Source organism: Pongo abelii, chromosome 10, assembly GCF_028885655.2.
Source record: "Pongo abelii isolate AG06213 chromosome 10, NHGRI_mPonAbe1-v2.0_pri, whole genome shotgun sequence".
NCBI classification, from domain to species: domain Eukaryota; kingdom Metazoa; phylum Chordata; class Mammalia; order Primates; family Hominidae; genus Pongo; species Pongo abelii.
The window spans coordinates 122,143,123-122,159,037 of NC_071995.2; positions in this window are offsets into that span (position 1 = coordinate 122,143,123).

The following is a 15,915-nucleotide window of genomic DNA, read 5'->3' on the forward strand; positions in this document are numbered from 1 at the left end:
CTCAGAAAAAAAAAAAAAAAGTTTCAGCTCACGCCTGTAATCCCAGCACTTTGGGAGGCCGAGGCGGGCGGATCACCTGAGGTCAGGAGATCGAGACTAGCTTAGCCAACATGGTGAAACCCCATCTTAACTAAAAATACAAAAAGTAGGCGGGCGTGTTGGTGCGTGCCTGTAGTCCCAGCTACTCCAGAGGCTGAGGCAGAATTGCTTGAACCGACGAGACAGAGGTTGCAGTGAGCCGAGATCGAGCCACTGCACTCAAACCTGGGTGACGGTGAGACTCCGTCTCAAAGAAAAAAAAAAGTTTCAGCTGGGCATGATGGCTCACTTCTATAATCCCAGCATTATGGAAGGCCAAGGCAGGCAGATCAGTTGAGCCCAGGGGTTCAAGACCAGCATGGGCAACATAAAAAGAACCCATGTCGCCGGGCGCGGTGGCTCACACCTGTAATCCCAGCACTTTGGGAGGCCAAGGAAGGCGGATCACGAGGTCAGGAGATCGAGACCATCCTGACTAACACGGTGAAACCCCGTCTCTACTAAAAATACAAAAAAATTAGCCCGGCGAGGTGGCGGGCGCCTGTAGTCCCAGCTACTCCGGAGGCTGAGGCAGGAGAATGGCGTGAACCCGGGTGGCGGAGCTTGCAGTGAGCCGAGATCGCACCACTGCCCTCCAGCCTGGGCGACAGAGCGAGACTCCGTCTCAAAATAAATAAATAAACAAGAACCCATCTCTACTAAAAATACAAAAATTAGCTGGGGCATAGTGACACGCTCCCGTGGTCCCAGCTACTCCGGAGGCTGAGGTGCTGAGGTGGAAGGATCACTGGAGCCCAGAAAGCAGAGGTTTCACTGACCCACAATGGCACCACTGCTCCAGCCTGGCCGATATAGCAAAACTGTGTCTCAAAAAAAAAAAAAGAAAGAAAAGAAAAAAATCTTTCCATTTTTTATTCTAATTGAGATATTATTCACTTAGCATAAAATTCATCCTTTAAAAGTATACAACTTAGAGGCCGGGCGCGGTGGCTCACGCCTGTAATCCCAGCACTTTGGGAGGCCAAGGCAGGCAGATCACGAGGTCAGGAGATCGAGACCATCCTGGCTAACACGGTGAAACCCCGTCTCTACTAAAAATACAAAAAATTAGCCAGGGGTGGTGGCGGGTGCCTGTAGTCCCAGCTACTCCGGGGGCTGAGGCAGGAGAATGGCGTGAACCCAGGAGGCGGAGCTTGCAGTGAGCCGAGATGGCCCCGCTGCACTCCAGCAGTGGCGACAGAGCGAGACCCTGTCTCAAAAAAAAAAAAAAAAAAAAAAAAGTATACAACTCGGCCAGGCGCGGTGGCTCACGCCTGTAATCCCAACACTTTGGGAGGCCGAGGTGGGCGGATCACAAGGTCAGGAGATCAAGACCATCCTGGCCAACATGCTGAAACCCCGTCTCTACTAAAATACAAAAACAAACAAAAAAAAGAAAGCCAGGCGTGGTGGTGCGCGCCTGTAATCCCAGCACTTTGTGAGGTTGAGGTAGGCGGATCTCTTGAGCCCAGGAGTTTGAGACTAGCCTAGGAAACATAACAAGACCACATCTCTACTAAAAACACAAACATTAGCCGACAGTGGAGGCTAACCTGTAGTCCCAGCTACTCAGGAGGCTGAGGTAGGAGGATCACCCTACCTCGGGGAGGTTGAGGCTGCAGTGAGCCAAGATCAGGGCATTGCACTCCAGCCTGGGTGATAGTGAGACTCTGTCCCCTCACCCCCCAAAAAGGTATATAATTCAGTGATTTTTAGTATATTCGCAGAGTTGTGAAACTATCACCACTATCTAATTCTAGAACTTTTTTTTTTTTTTTTTTTTTTTGAGACAGAGTCTTGCTCTGTCACCCAGGCTGGAGTCTTGCTCTGTCGCCCAGGCTGGAGTGCAGGGGCGGGATCTCAGCTCACTGCAAGCTCTGCCTCCTGGTTTCACGCCATTCTCCTGCCTCAGCCTCCCGAGTAGCTGGGACTACAGGTGCCCGCCACCACGCTCAACTGATTTTTTTTGTTTTTGTATTTTTTATAGAGGCGGGGTTTCACCATGTTAGCCAGGATGGTCTTGATCTCCTGACCTCAAGATTCGCCCACCTCGGCCTCCCAAAGTGCTGGGATTACAGGCGTAAGCCACCACGCCTGGCCTAATTCTAGAACATTATCACCCTGTTTTATTTCATTTATTTATTTTTATTTTTATATTTTTGAGATAGAGTCTTGCTCTTGTTGCCCAGGCTGGCGTACAATGGCACAATCCTGGCTCACTGCAACCTCCGCCTCCCAGGTTCAAGCGATTCTCCTCCTCAGCCTTCCCAGTAGCTGGGATTACAAACACCCACCACCACCCTCGGCTAATTTTGGTATTTTGGGTAGAGACGGGGTTTCGCCATGTTAGCCAGGCTGGTCTCGAACTCCTGACCTCAGATGATCTGCCCGCCTTGGCCTCCCAACATGCTGGGATTACAGGGGTGAGCCACCGCTCCTGGCCCACCCCATTTGATATTTATTTATTTATTCATTTATTTAGAGACAAAGTCTCGATCTGTCGCCCAGGCTGGAGTGCAGTGGCAGGATCTCAGCTCACTGTAAGCTCCGCCTCCCAGGTTCACACCATTCTCCTGCCTCAGCCTCCTGAGTAGCTGGGACTACAGGTGCCCACCACCACGCCTAGCTAATTTTTTTTGTATTTTTAGTAGAGACGGGGTTTCACTGTGTTAGCCAGGATGCTCTTGATCTCCTGACCTTGTGATCCACACTCCTCGGCCTCCTAAAGTGCTGGGATTACAGGCATGCGCCACTGCGCCTGGCCTATTTATTTTTTATTTTATTTTATTTTATTTATTTATTTATTTATTTATTTATTTATTTATTTATTTATTTTTTAGAGGGAGTTTCGCTCTATCGCCCAGGCTGGAGTGCAGTGGCATGATCTCAGCTCACTGCACTTGCCTCCTGGGTTGAAGGGACTCTCCTCCCTCAGTTTCCTGAGTAGCTGGGATTATAGGCGCCCGCCACCATGCACAGATAATTTTTGTATTTTTAGTAGAAATGGGGTTTCACCATGTTGGCCAGGCTAGTCTCAAACTCCTGGCCTCAAACGATCTGCCTGCCTTGGCCTCCCAAAGTGTTGAGATTACAGGTGTGAGCCACTGTGCCCGGCCTATTTATTTATTTATTTGAGACAAAGTCTTGCTCTGTCGCCCAGGCTGGAGTGCAGTGGTGCAATTTTGGGTCACTGCAACCTCCGCCTCCCGGGTTCGAGAGATTGTCCTGCCTCAGCCTCCCGAGTAGCTGGGACTACAGGCACCCGCCACCACGCCCGGCTAATTTTTATATTTTTAGTAGAGATAGGGTTTCACCATGTTGGTCAGGCTGGTTTCAAACTCCTGACCTAGTGATCCACCCTCCTCAGCCTCTACTAAAAACACAAAAATTAGCTGGGCATGATTCCAGGTGCCTGTAATCCCAGCTACTTGGGAGGCTGAGGCAGAAGAATCACTTGAACCCAGGAGGCAGAGGTTGCAGTGAGCCAAGATCCTGCCACTGCACTCCAGCCTGGGTGATGGAGCAAGACCCCGTCTCAAAAAAAAAAAAAAATTAATTAAATAAAATAAAAAGAAACTTCATACCCAGTAGTAGTCACTTCTCATTCCTCATTCTCTCCAGCTTTAGGCAACTACTAATTTACTTGGATTTCCCATTCAGGACATTTCCTGTAAATAGAATGGTACGCTATGTGGCCTTTTGTGTCTGGCTTCTTCCACTTGCCATACATAATGTTTCAAGGTTCATCTATGTTGTAGCAGGTGGCATTCCAGCACTTCCTTCCTCTTCAGGGCTGAATATTCCATGGTATGAATGTACCCCATTTTGTTTATCCATTAATCAGTTGATTGACATTTGAGTTATTTGTACTTTTTGGCTATGATGGCTATGATGAAGAGTGCTGCTGTCGTCATTTGTGTACAAGCTTTTGTGAGAACATGTTTTCAGTTCCTTTGGTTTTATACTCAGAAATGGAGTTGGTGGGTCAAATGATAACTCTGTTTCACTTTTTGAGGAACTGCCAAACTGCTTTCCATAGTGGCTGCAACTACACTTCTTTTTTTTTTTTTTTAAGAGACGGGGTCTCTGTCACCCAGGCTGGAGTGCAATGACATGATCCTAGCTCCCCGCAACCTTGAACTCTTGGGCTCAAGCAATCCTCCTGCAACAGCCTCTCAAATAGCTGGGACTACAGGTATAGGCTACCACAACTGGCTAATTTTTGTATTTTTTTTCTTATTTCTTTTGAACAAATGTATTACTCTAGAATTTTTTTTTTTTTTTTTTTTTTTTTTTAAGGAACAGGGGCTCCTTCCATTGCCCAGGCTGGTCTTGAACTCTTTTTTTTGAGACCAAGTCTCACTCTGTCGCCCAGGCTGGAGTGCAGTGGTACGATCTCGGCTCATGGCAATCCCCGCCTCCCAGGTTCAAGTGATTCTCCTGCCTCAGCTTCCCGAGTAGCTGGGATTACAGGCATGCACCACCACACCTGGCTAATTTTTGTATTTTTAGTAGAGATGGGGTTTCACCATGTTGGTCAGGCTGGTCTCGAACTCCTGACATCAGGTGATCCCCTGCCTCGGGCTCTCAAAGTGCTGGGATTACAGGTGTGAGCCACCCACCCAGCCTCACCCATTTTATTTGAAGAGTTTAATATAGGTTTTTTTTTTTTTTTTTTTTTTTTTTTTGAGATGGAGTTTCTCTCTATTGCCCAGGCTGGAGTGCAGTGGTGCAATCTTGGCTCACTGCAACCTCCGCCTCCAGGGTTCAAGCCATTCTCCTGCCTCAGCCTCACGAGTAGCTGGGACTACAGGCACATGCTACCACGCTCGGCGAATTTTTTTAATTTTTAGTAGAGACGAGGTTTCACCGTGTTAGCCAGGATGGTTTTGATCTCCTGACCTTGTGATCTGCCCGCCTCAGCCTCCCAAAGTGCTGTATTATAGGCGTGAGCCACCAAGCCCGGCCTATTTTTTTTTGTTGTTTTTTTTTTGAGATGGAGTTTCGCTCTTGTTGACCAGGCTGGAGTGCAATGGCGGGATCGCAGCTGACTGCAACCTCTGCCTCCCAGGTTCAAGCAATTCTCCTGCCTCAGCCTCCCTAGTAGCTGGGATTACAGGCATGTGCCACCACGCCCGGCTAATTTTGTATTTTTAGTAGAGATGGCATTTTTCCATGTTGGTCAGGCTGGTCTTGAACTCCCGACCTGGGGTGATCTGCCCGCCCCAGCCTCCCAAAATGCTGGGATTACAGGCATGAGCCACTGCGCCAGGCCCCTAGTTTTGTTTTCTTTTTTTTTTTTGAGACAGAGTCTCACTCTGTCACCCAGGCTGGAGTGCAGTGGCGCGATCTCAGCTCACTGCAAGCTCTGCCTCCCAAGTTCATGCCATTCTCCTGCCTCAGCCTCCCGAATAGCTGGGACTACAGGCGCCTGCCACCATGCCCGGCTAATTTTTTGTATTTTTTTTTTAGTAGAGACAGGGTTTCACCGTGTTGGCCAGGATGGTCTCCATCTCCTGACCTCGTGATCCACCGCCTTGGCCTCCCAAAGTGCTGGGATTACAGGCATGAGCCACCACGCCCAGCCTCTATTTTTGTTTTTAAAACGAATCTTGCCCTGTTGCCCAGGTTGGAGCACAATGGCATGATCTTGGCTCACTGCAACCTCTGCCTTCCGGGTTCAAGCGATTCTCCCACCTCAGCCTTCCAAGTAGCTGGGATTATAGGCACCCGCAATCGTGCCCAGCTAATTTTTGTATTTTTGTGGAGATGGAGTTTCACAATGTTGGCCAGGCTGGTCTTGAACTCCTGATCTCAGGTGATTCACCTGCCTCAGCCTCCTAAAGCATTTTTAGTTATTTTTTGTATATGGTGTGAGATGGATCCAAATTCATTCTTTACATGTGGATATCAGCACTTTTTTTTTTTTTTTTTTTTTGAGATGGAGTCTCGCTCTGTCACCCAGGCTGGAGTGCAGTGGCACGATCTCGGCTCACTGCAACCTCTGCCTCCTGGGTTCAAGCAATTCTCTGCCTCGGCCTCATGAGTAGCTGGGATTACAGGTGCCCGCCACCACGCCTGGCTAATTTTTTGTATTTTTAGTAGAGACGGCGTTTCACCATCTTAGCCAGGCTGGTCTTGAACTTCTCTCAGCACATTTTGTTGAAAAAAGTATTCCTTTCCAGCCGGGCGCAGTGGCTCACACCTGTAATCCCAGCACTTTGGGAGGCCGAGGCGGGCAGATCACGAGGTCAGGAGATCGAGACCATCTTGGCTAACATGGTGAAACCCTGTCTCTATTAAAAACACACACACAAAAAAATAATTAGCCGGGTGTGGTGGCGGGCGCCTGTAGTCCCAGCTACTCGGGAGGCTGAGGCAGGAAAATGGCGTGAACCCGGGAGGCAGAGCTTGCAGTGAGTCGAAATCGCGCCACTGCACTCCAGCCTGGGTGACAGAGCAAGACTCCATCTCAAAAAAATAAATAAATAAATAACTATTCCTTTCCTTCACAGAATTGTCTTGATGCCATTGTTGGAAATCAACTGATGATGAGTGTGAAGGTTTATTTCCAGCCTCTCAATTCTGTTCCACTGTTTAACTTGTTTATCCCTATTCCAGTACCACACTGCCTCGATTTCTGTAGCGTTATAGTAAGTTTTGAAATCGGGAAGTATGAGTCTTCCAACTTTCTTCTTTTTCAAGACTGCTTTTGGCTATTTTGGGTTACTTTCATTTATTTCCATATGAGTTTTAGGATCAGCTTGTCCCTTTCTGAAAAAAAAAAAAAAAAAAAAAAAAGACAATTGGGATTTTGATGAGCTTGTATTAAATCTGTGTATCTATTTCGGGAGTATTGCTATTTTAATTGCAATATTGTCTTCCAATCCATGAACACAGGATCTCCTTCCATATTTTAGGTCTTATTTAATTTTTTTAACTTCAACAATGTTGTATAGTTTTCAATGTAATTTCTTTATTTTTATTTTTATTTATTTATTTTTTTGAGATGGAGTCTTGCTCTGTCACCAGGATGGAGTGCAGTGGGGTGATCTCGGCTTAGTGCAACCTCTGCCTCCTGGGTTCAAGCGATTCTCCTGCCTCAGCCTCCCAAGTAGCTGGGACTTCAGGTGCGTGCCACCATGCCCAGATAATTTTTGTATTTTTAATAGAGACGGGGTTTCTCCATGTTGGTCAGGCTGGTCTTCAACTCCTGACCTCAAGTGATCCACCTGCCTCAGCTTCCCAAAGTGCTGGGATTGCAGGTGTGAGCCACCGCACCTGGCCTTTTTGTATTTTTAGTAGAGGTGAGATTTCACCATGTTGCCCAGACTGGTCTTGCACTCCTGGGCTCAAGCAATCCTCCGGCCTCTGCCTCCCAAAGTGCTGGGACGTGAGCCACTGTGCCTGGCCTAGAATGGTTCTTTACTGGTTCAATGGATATTTCACAGAGTGGCTTACCAGGGAGCAAGCAGGTAAATGGAGAGAGAAGGGAAGCCCAGGGAATTAGTGTAGTATGAAGAACATCAGGAGACACAGGCTTTAGCTCCAGATCTGCCATAAACCCTTCTCTAGGCCTCAAAGAACTTGCTTGACATCCCTAGGCCTTAGTTTCATCTGTAAGATCAGGGAGGTTTGATAGGATGGATCACTAAGGATTCTCTCAACACTTCACATCCTAAGAAGACAGGTAACACGCACGCCATTTTCTCTAACAAAAAACACCAGCACTTGACCAGGCGCGGTGGCTCACACCTATAATCTCAGCACTTTGGGAGGCCAAGGCGTACAAATCACTTGAGGTCAGGAGTTTGAGGCCAGCCTGAGCAACGTTTCACAGAGCCTGTGAGACCTCGTCTCTACCAAAAATACAAAAAGTAGCCGAGCGTGGTGGCGCATTCCTGTAATCACAGCTACTTGAGAGAGTGAGGCAGGAGGATCGCTTGAACCTGGGAGGTGGAGGTTGCAGTTAGCCAAGGTCACGCCACCGCACTCCAGCCTGGGCAACACATGAGACCCCCGTGTCAAACAAACAAACGAAAAACCAGCCTAGAAAGGATGTTTTTACTTTTATTATTTATTTTTTTGAGATGGACTCTTGCTTTGTCGCCCAGGCTGGAGTGCAATGGTGCAATCACAGCTCACTGCAACCTCTGCCTCCCGGGTTCAAGCGATTCTCCTGCCTCAGCCTCTCGAGTAGCTGGGATTAAAGCTGCCCACCACCACACCTGGCTTTTTTTTTTTTTGGTAATTTTAGTAGAGACGGGTTTCACCATGTTGGCCAGTTGGTCTCAAACTCCTGACCTCAAGTGATCGGCCTGCCTCAGCCTCCCAAAGTGCTGGGGTTACAGCGGTGAGCTACCGTACCAGGTCAACCTTTATTTTTTAAAAAATATTTTTTTTTCCCCAGTATTGTAAAATTTAGGTCTAGCCTACGGCACCTAGTATCCCAAGGTGGTCTGCCATCCAAGTACTAACCAAGTCTCGCACTGCTTAGTTTCCAAGATCAGCTGAGACCAAGGACGTTCAGGGAAATATGGCCATAGAGAAAGCCCTTAAATTATTCTGGAACTGATTGCAACACTGAAAAACATTCTGAAGCAATCAGCTCCAGCGAGGACTGTGCCTACCCCAGGTGGTGAGAATGGTGACCCATAGGAGGGAATATTAGAGCTTGTATTTATGTGGGATATACAGCGTACATATCAGGACAGCAGCCGCTATAGCTTATAAGTAAATTAATAAGCAATGCTAGAGGTGGAGGTATGCACTGGAAACTTTTTTTTTTTCCAGACCATGTCCTTCGCTCTGTCACCCAGGCGGGAGTGCAGTGGCACTATCTCGGCTCACTGCAGCCTCCGCCTCCCAGGCTCAAGAAATCCTCCCACCCCAGCCTCCCAAGTAGCTGGGGCTACAGGGGTGCACCACCACCCCAACTAATTTTTGTATTTTTTGTAGAGATGGGGTCTTGCCATGTTGCCCAGGCTGGTCTTGAACTCCTGGGCTCGAGATCTTCCCACCCAGTCCTCCCAAAGTTCTGAGATTACAGGCGTGAGCCACTGTGCCCAGCCTAGAAATCTTTTGAATCTTGAGTATGTGACCAAAAAGGCTTGAAGACCACTGATGTAAGAAACTAGTCATGTAGGTGGCCAGACCCATCATTTCACAACCTAACAAATAGGTGGGTGAAGCATCATGACTAAGACATCGCAGTTGCTGATTCCAGCATGGTTTGTGCACTGGGGACATAAAACAATTCCTTCTATCAATTTGGGCTATGACCAGGGGTCTACTCCCAAATTTACTTATTTTTTATTTTTTTTGACCTCCCGAGCTCACAAGATCCTCCCATCTCAGCCTCCCGAGTAGCCGGGACCACAGGTGTAAGCCACCATGCCCCGTTAATTTTTATTTTTTGTAGAGATGGGGTCTTCTTATGTTGCCCAGGCTGGTCTCAAACTCCTGGTCTCAAGCAATCCACCCACCTTGCCCTCCCACAGTGCTGGGATTACAGGCGGGAACCACCACTTCCAGCCCTAATTTTCAGTTTTGTTTCTGCCATTATTCTTGTTTTTTTTTTTGAGATGGAGTCTCGCTTTGTCGCCCAGGCTGGAGTGCAGTGGCGCAATCTTGCAAGGCTCACTGTGAGCTCCGCCTCCCGGGTTCACGCCATTCTCCTGCCTCAGCCTCCCGAGTAGCTGGGATTACAGGCATATGCCACCACGCCCAGCTAATTTTTGTATTTTTTTAGTAGAGACAGGGTTTCACCGTGTTAGCCAGGATGGTCTCGATCTCCTGACCTCGTGATCCGCCCACCTTGGCCTTCCAAAGTGCTGGGATTACAGGCGTGAGCCACTGCGCCCAGCCTATTTATTTTTGTTTGTTTGGTTTTGTTGTTTTTTTTGAGATGGAGTCTTGCTCTGTCGCCCAGGCTGGAGTGCTGGAGAGCAGTGGCATGATCTCGGCTCACTGCAATCTCTACCTCCCAGGTTCAACCCATTCTCCTGTCTCAGCCTCCCGAGTAGCTGGGATTACAGGCGCATGCCGCCATGCCCAGCCAATTTTTTTGTATTTTAATAGAGACGGGGTTTCACCGTGTTGCCCAGACTGGTCTTGAACTCCTGAGCTCAGGCAATCTACCTGCCTTGCCCTCCCAAAATGCTAGGATTACAGGCGTGAGCCACCGTGCCCGGCCCATTATTCTTGTTTTTAGACCAGGAGCTGGCAAGTCTTTCATATAAAGGGTTGGATAGCAAATATTAATGCTTCAGGCTTTGTAGGCCATACAGACTCTGTAACTATGCAACGGTGCTGTCGCAGCTCTAACGCTGCCAGAGACAATACATAAGAGAATGGGCATGGCTGTGTTCCAATAAAACTTTATTTATGGACACTGAAATTTGAATTTCACATACTTCTCACGTTAGAAAATATTCTTTTTATTTCTTCCAACCATTTAAAAATGTTCTCAAAACCATTCTCAGCTTATGAGGCCAATGAAAAACAGGTGGCAGGCTGGACTTGACCCACGGACCATAGTTGGCCAATACCTCTTTTAGTCCACACAAGTTTCTTTTTTTTTTTTCTTTGAGATGGAGTTTCACTCTTATTGCCCAGGCTGCTGTGCAATGGCGCCATCTCGGCTCACCGCAACCTCCGCCTCCCGGGCTCAAGCGATTCTCCTGCCTCAGCCTCCCGAGTAGCTGGGACTTACAGGCACCCACCACAACGCCCGGCTAATTTTTGCATTTTTAGTAGACAGGGTTTCACTATGTTGGCCAGGCTGGTCCCGAGCTCCTGACCTCAAGTGATCAGCCTGCCTCGGTGGTCTTCCAGTGTTGGGATTACAGGTATGAGCCACTGTGCCTGGCCACAAATTTGTTTCTTAAGCCTATTTCCCCATAGGCAGGGGAAAAAAATGGGACATTTGAGGACATAAGAAACCTATCTTCATAAAGGTACCTCCAAATAAGATACACACAAAAAGCAGAAACTGTGGGAACAGAAAGCTAAACAGAAATCCAGCATCAATGCAGGAATTGAGAGCTTTGTATAATTTACCTGTATCCAGGAGTAGAGGTGGAAGAGACTGTAGGGCCTCTTGTTCCTACCACCAGTAGGTATCTTCACAAAACGCGACTTACAGGTTCATGCTGTCGAATTTCCTACAATATGGTGTGGGCCAGGTGCAGTGGCTCACGCCTATAATCCCAGCACTTTGGGAGGCCAAGGTGGGCGGATCACGAGGTCAGGAGTTCGAGACCAGCCTGGCCAACATGGCGAAATCCCATCTTTACTAAAAATACAGAGCGAGACTGTCTCAAAAAAAGAAAAAAAAAGTTACATGAAGTATTCAGACTAATTTAACAGGCACCTAGCTATCCTCCTTTGCATGATACTCAGTTATTTGTTTTATTTAATTTTTTTTAGATGGAGTCTGGCTTTGTCGCCCAGGCTGGAGTGTAGTGGCATGATCTCAGCTCACTGCAACCTCTGCCTCCCGGGTTCAAGCGATTCTCCTGCCTCAGCCTCCTGAGTACCTAGGATTACAGTAGGTGCCTGCCACCACGCCCGGCTAATTTTTGTATTTTTAGTAGAGACAGGGTTTTGCCATGTTGGCCAGGCTGGTCATTGAACTCCTGACCTCATGTTGATCCTCCCACGTCAGCCTCCCAAAGTGCTGGGATTACAGGTGTGAGCCACCGTGCCTGACCACAGTGATAATTTCTTAACTAAAAGATGATGGCCAGGGACAGTGGCTCACGCCTGTAATCCCAGCACTTCGGGAGGCCAAGGCAGGCGGATCACCTGAGGTCAGGAGTTCAAGACCAGCCTGCCCAACATGGTGAAAGCCCGTCTCTACTAAAAATACAAAAAATGAGCCGCGCATGGTGGCGGGCACCTGTAACCCCAGGTACTCGGAAGGCTGAGGCAGGAGAATCGCTTGAACCTGGGACGTGGAGGTTGCAGTGAGCCGAGATGGCACCACTGCACTCCAGCCTGGGTGACAAGAGCGAAGCTCCATCTCAAAAAAAAAAAAAAAAAAAAGATGATTCAGACCCAATAGTGTGGCCCTTGCCCCTCTCAACCCAGTAAGGCACTTACCACCCAGAGTGGGCAGCGTTAGAGGATGGAGCCAACTTACTGAGAATCGGACTCTAAAAATAAGCATTCGGCACATTTCTTTTAGCCTCTTCTCTCTCATAAAGGCCTCCACAGATGGCTTCTTTACATCATGCTCTCAAATGACTAGCTGATAAATATTCATACTTATGGAAATTGTATTGTACATACTCCAAACCCCCAGCCAGTTAACATTTGTATCTTCTGTATCTCGGGGGTGGTGCCCTTTGTTCATATGTAAAAAGCACACATGCACGTATATACACACACACACACAACCAGCTTTCTCCTCTATGACTAATTTGCCTAGAGCAGTGATTCTCAACCAGGATTGATTTTGCCCCCCAGGGGACATTTGCCAATGTCTGAGAGATTTTGGGTTGTTACAAATGTGGGGATGATGTGTGCTCCTGGCATCTGCGGGTGGAGGCCAGGGATGCTGTTCAACATCTGACAGTGCCCAGGATACCTCCACAGCAAAGAATGACTTGGCTCAAATGTCAACAGGGCCCAGGCCAACCCAAGGTGAAGCAAAAACAAGACTGAGGGAGAGCAAAACCCCGAGGGAAGGAAGGTCAAAGCAGCCTGGAATTCTAACAGTAAAACACAAGGGGGCTGGCGGAGGCACGATCCAAAGTTCGCTCTTTCATCTTTTACCCTCTAAGACTGGGTCTTACTCTGTCACCCAGATTGGAGTGCAGTGGAGCAATCATGGCTCACTGCAGCCTCCACCTCCCCAGCTCAGGCAATCCTCCTGCCCTTCAGCCTCCCAAGTAGCTGGGACTACAGGCGCCCACCACCACGCCCAGCTAATTTTTTGTATTTTTAGTAGAGACAGGGTTTCACCGTGTTAGCCAGGATGGTCTCGATCTCCTAACCTCATGATCTGCCCGCCTCGGCCTCCCAAAGTGCTGGGATTACAGGCCTGAGCCACCACGCCTGGCCTTCGGCCATTATTTCTTACTCAAATTAATACTCAGCAGGGTGCACTGGCTCACACATGTAATCCCAGCACTTTGGGTGGCCAAGGCAGGTGGATCACTTGAGGCCAAGAGTTCGAGATCAGCCTGGCCAACATGGCGAAACCCCACCTCTAATAAAAATACAAAAAGTAGCTGGGCATGGTGGCGGGCGCCTGTAATCTCAGATACTTGGGAGGCGGAGGCAGGAGAATCCCTTGAACTCGGGAGACAGAGGTTGCAGTGAGCCGAGATCATGCCACTGCACTCCAGCCTGGGTGACTGTGAGACTGTCTCAAAAAAAAAAAAAAAAAACCCAAAAAACATATAAATACCCAATTTATTTTTTATTTTTTGAGATGGAGTTTTGCTATTGTTGCCCAGGCTGGAGTACAATGGCATGAACTCGGCTCACTGCCACCTCTGCCTCCCAGGTTCAAGTGATTCTCCTGCCTCAGCCTCCGAAGTAGCTAGGATTACAGGTGTCCGCCACCTCGCCAGCTTTTTGTATTTTCAGTAGAGACGAGGTTTCACCACGTTGACCAGGCTGGTCTTGAACTCCTGACCTCAGGTGATCCACCCGCCTCAACCTCCCAAAGTGCTGGGATTACAGGTATGAGCCACTGTGCCTGGCCAATGCCCAATTTATTAAGGTTGTACATTTAAAAACCTGTTTCTTTCCATTTTCAAATTCAAAAATACTGAATCAGATTTTAGTTAAAACACTCCCTTTTGACTTGTTCCTCAATTAATGCTCAATTATCTCATATATTCGGGAGGTTAAATCCCCCCTAAACATTAACGCTATTTACAAATTTGATCGAATACCCTTACGCATTTCAAGCTAAAAATTGAACATCCTTTTCCCAAGTATCTGAAATCATCACAGAGAAACTCCCAGACAAGCCATGCACTAAACGTTGCTCAGATTCGCACTTGCATCCCAGCCCTTTCTCCCTCCCACCGCCTTCCACAGCAGTCCAAGACAGCAGCCCACTCTGGGCCCACACACTGCACCTGGGCTGGGCACCGCCCCACCCTGGCTGGCTCCCTGACTCAGTGCCTGTGCCATCTGCAAAGGCACGGTGACAGCACTTACATTTTATAAAGACACTATGAAGATGTTTATGAGATCTGCGAAGACAGTGCCCAAAGAAAGCACAACCCGTGACTCATATTTAATTTATTTAGAATCTTACAAAAACAAAAAACAAAACAAAAACCACCACAACAAAAAAAAACTAAATACAGAATTTGTTACGCTTCACGGTTGATGGTTTTTACTTGCTAAAATGCAGCCAGTACATTTTCATTGCATGAGACCACATTTTTCAGTTACATATCAAAAATGGTTGGGGTAATCAATTCCGGACGCTTGGTACTGTGCTCCCACGAAAGGCTGGACGCAGCAATGCAGTATCATTGGAACAGGGCACACCCTTCACACACTGATGGACACGCTACAACAGGAGCGATAACAAAAGGGAGATTTAAAAAAGAGAACGAAATGAAAACACACCAAGAGCTGACATCCACCTTTGTTTCAAGTTGTCTTTGGATCCCATCAGATGTTGTCTCCAGATGCACCATGTCAGGTTAGTGAAGGAGAACGATCTACACCTACATAGAAAAGTATCCTTTGCTCAGAGGAGGTAGAACCTGGCCAAAGTTTTATTGCAGAGATACAGTGTACCTCTTTCCACCTCTCATGGATGATGGAAGATACAAGTGGTTATTGAAAAATCATATCAGTAGTTTGCAAATTCAGTATAAACCATGAACAGGATATTTTTCTGATAGCGGTGAGACTGCAATGTGCTATGTAGAAAAAAAAGCTCTCTCTGCCCCATAAAGTGGGAGTCAGAAAGAGGGCTCAAGCTTCTTTATCCTCTTCAGTGCCATAAATACTGTCATAGCAAAAAGGCCTTCAGTGTCTGCTGGCCAGAAACATCTGCCCAGGCACAAATGGGCCACAAGGGCAGGGTACTGGTTAGTGGCCTGCAGTGGAAAAGCCAGACAGGTTCTCACCAGGGGCCTGCAGAGTGGCCTTCACTCTGGAGGACGCCTGAATTACAAGTATCAAAAAGAACCCGCTTTTTTGGGCTTCTTCTTTTCCTTGCTTAGCCCTGCACTAAGGGGCAGTCTTGCTGGACCGCACCCTGCCACGTTGCAGCAGCCCAGATGGCTGCACTGCCAACCACAGCATGGCTTCCCCCTGGGCGCCAGAGGGAGACTGAGCAAGGAGGGTCTGAGTGGAGGATACACACTGGAGGCAATCTGTGACAGGCCCCAATTCATGACAAATTTAGTTCCCAAGACTGATCCAAATACAGAATGCTTTTACATTTTCACCAAGTCTACCAAGTTGAATAGTAATGAATGAAACTTGTACATGAATGAAAGGCCCCAAAGACGCTCACGGCAATCCTTCTTGAAAGTTATAAAGGAACATTTTCTTACAGGTGCAAAATTGTGAACAAATACCCAATGTCTGCCTCCCGGGTGCTCAATACCATCATTTTCATGAACCACCCGGGTCTTCCCAACTCGAATTATTAAAAACGCCTCGATCCAGCTCTGCTTCTAGGCTTACGGCTGATGTAGTCAAGATCCACTCACCAATACAAGGGTGGAGAGCACAGCCGCTCAGGGGACCCCAGGGGCCAGTGCTGCAATGGGAATCTGCTTGTCTCATCCTCCAGCAGAGTCACCCTAGGAGGCTCCAGAGCAGTTGCTTGGCTCTTTTGGAGGACAA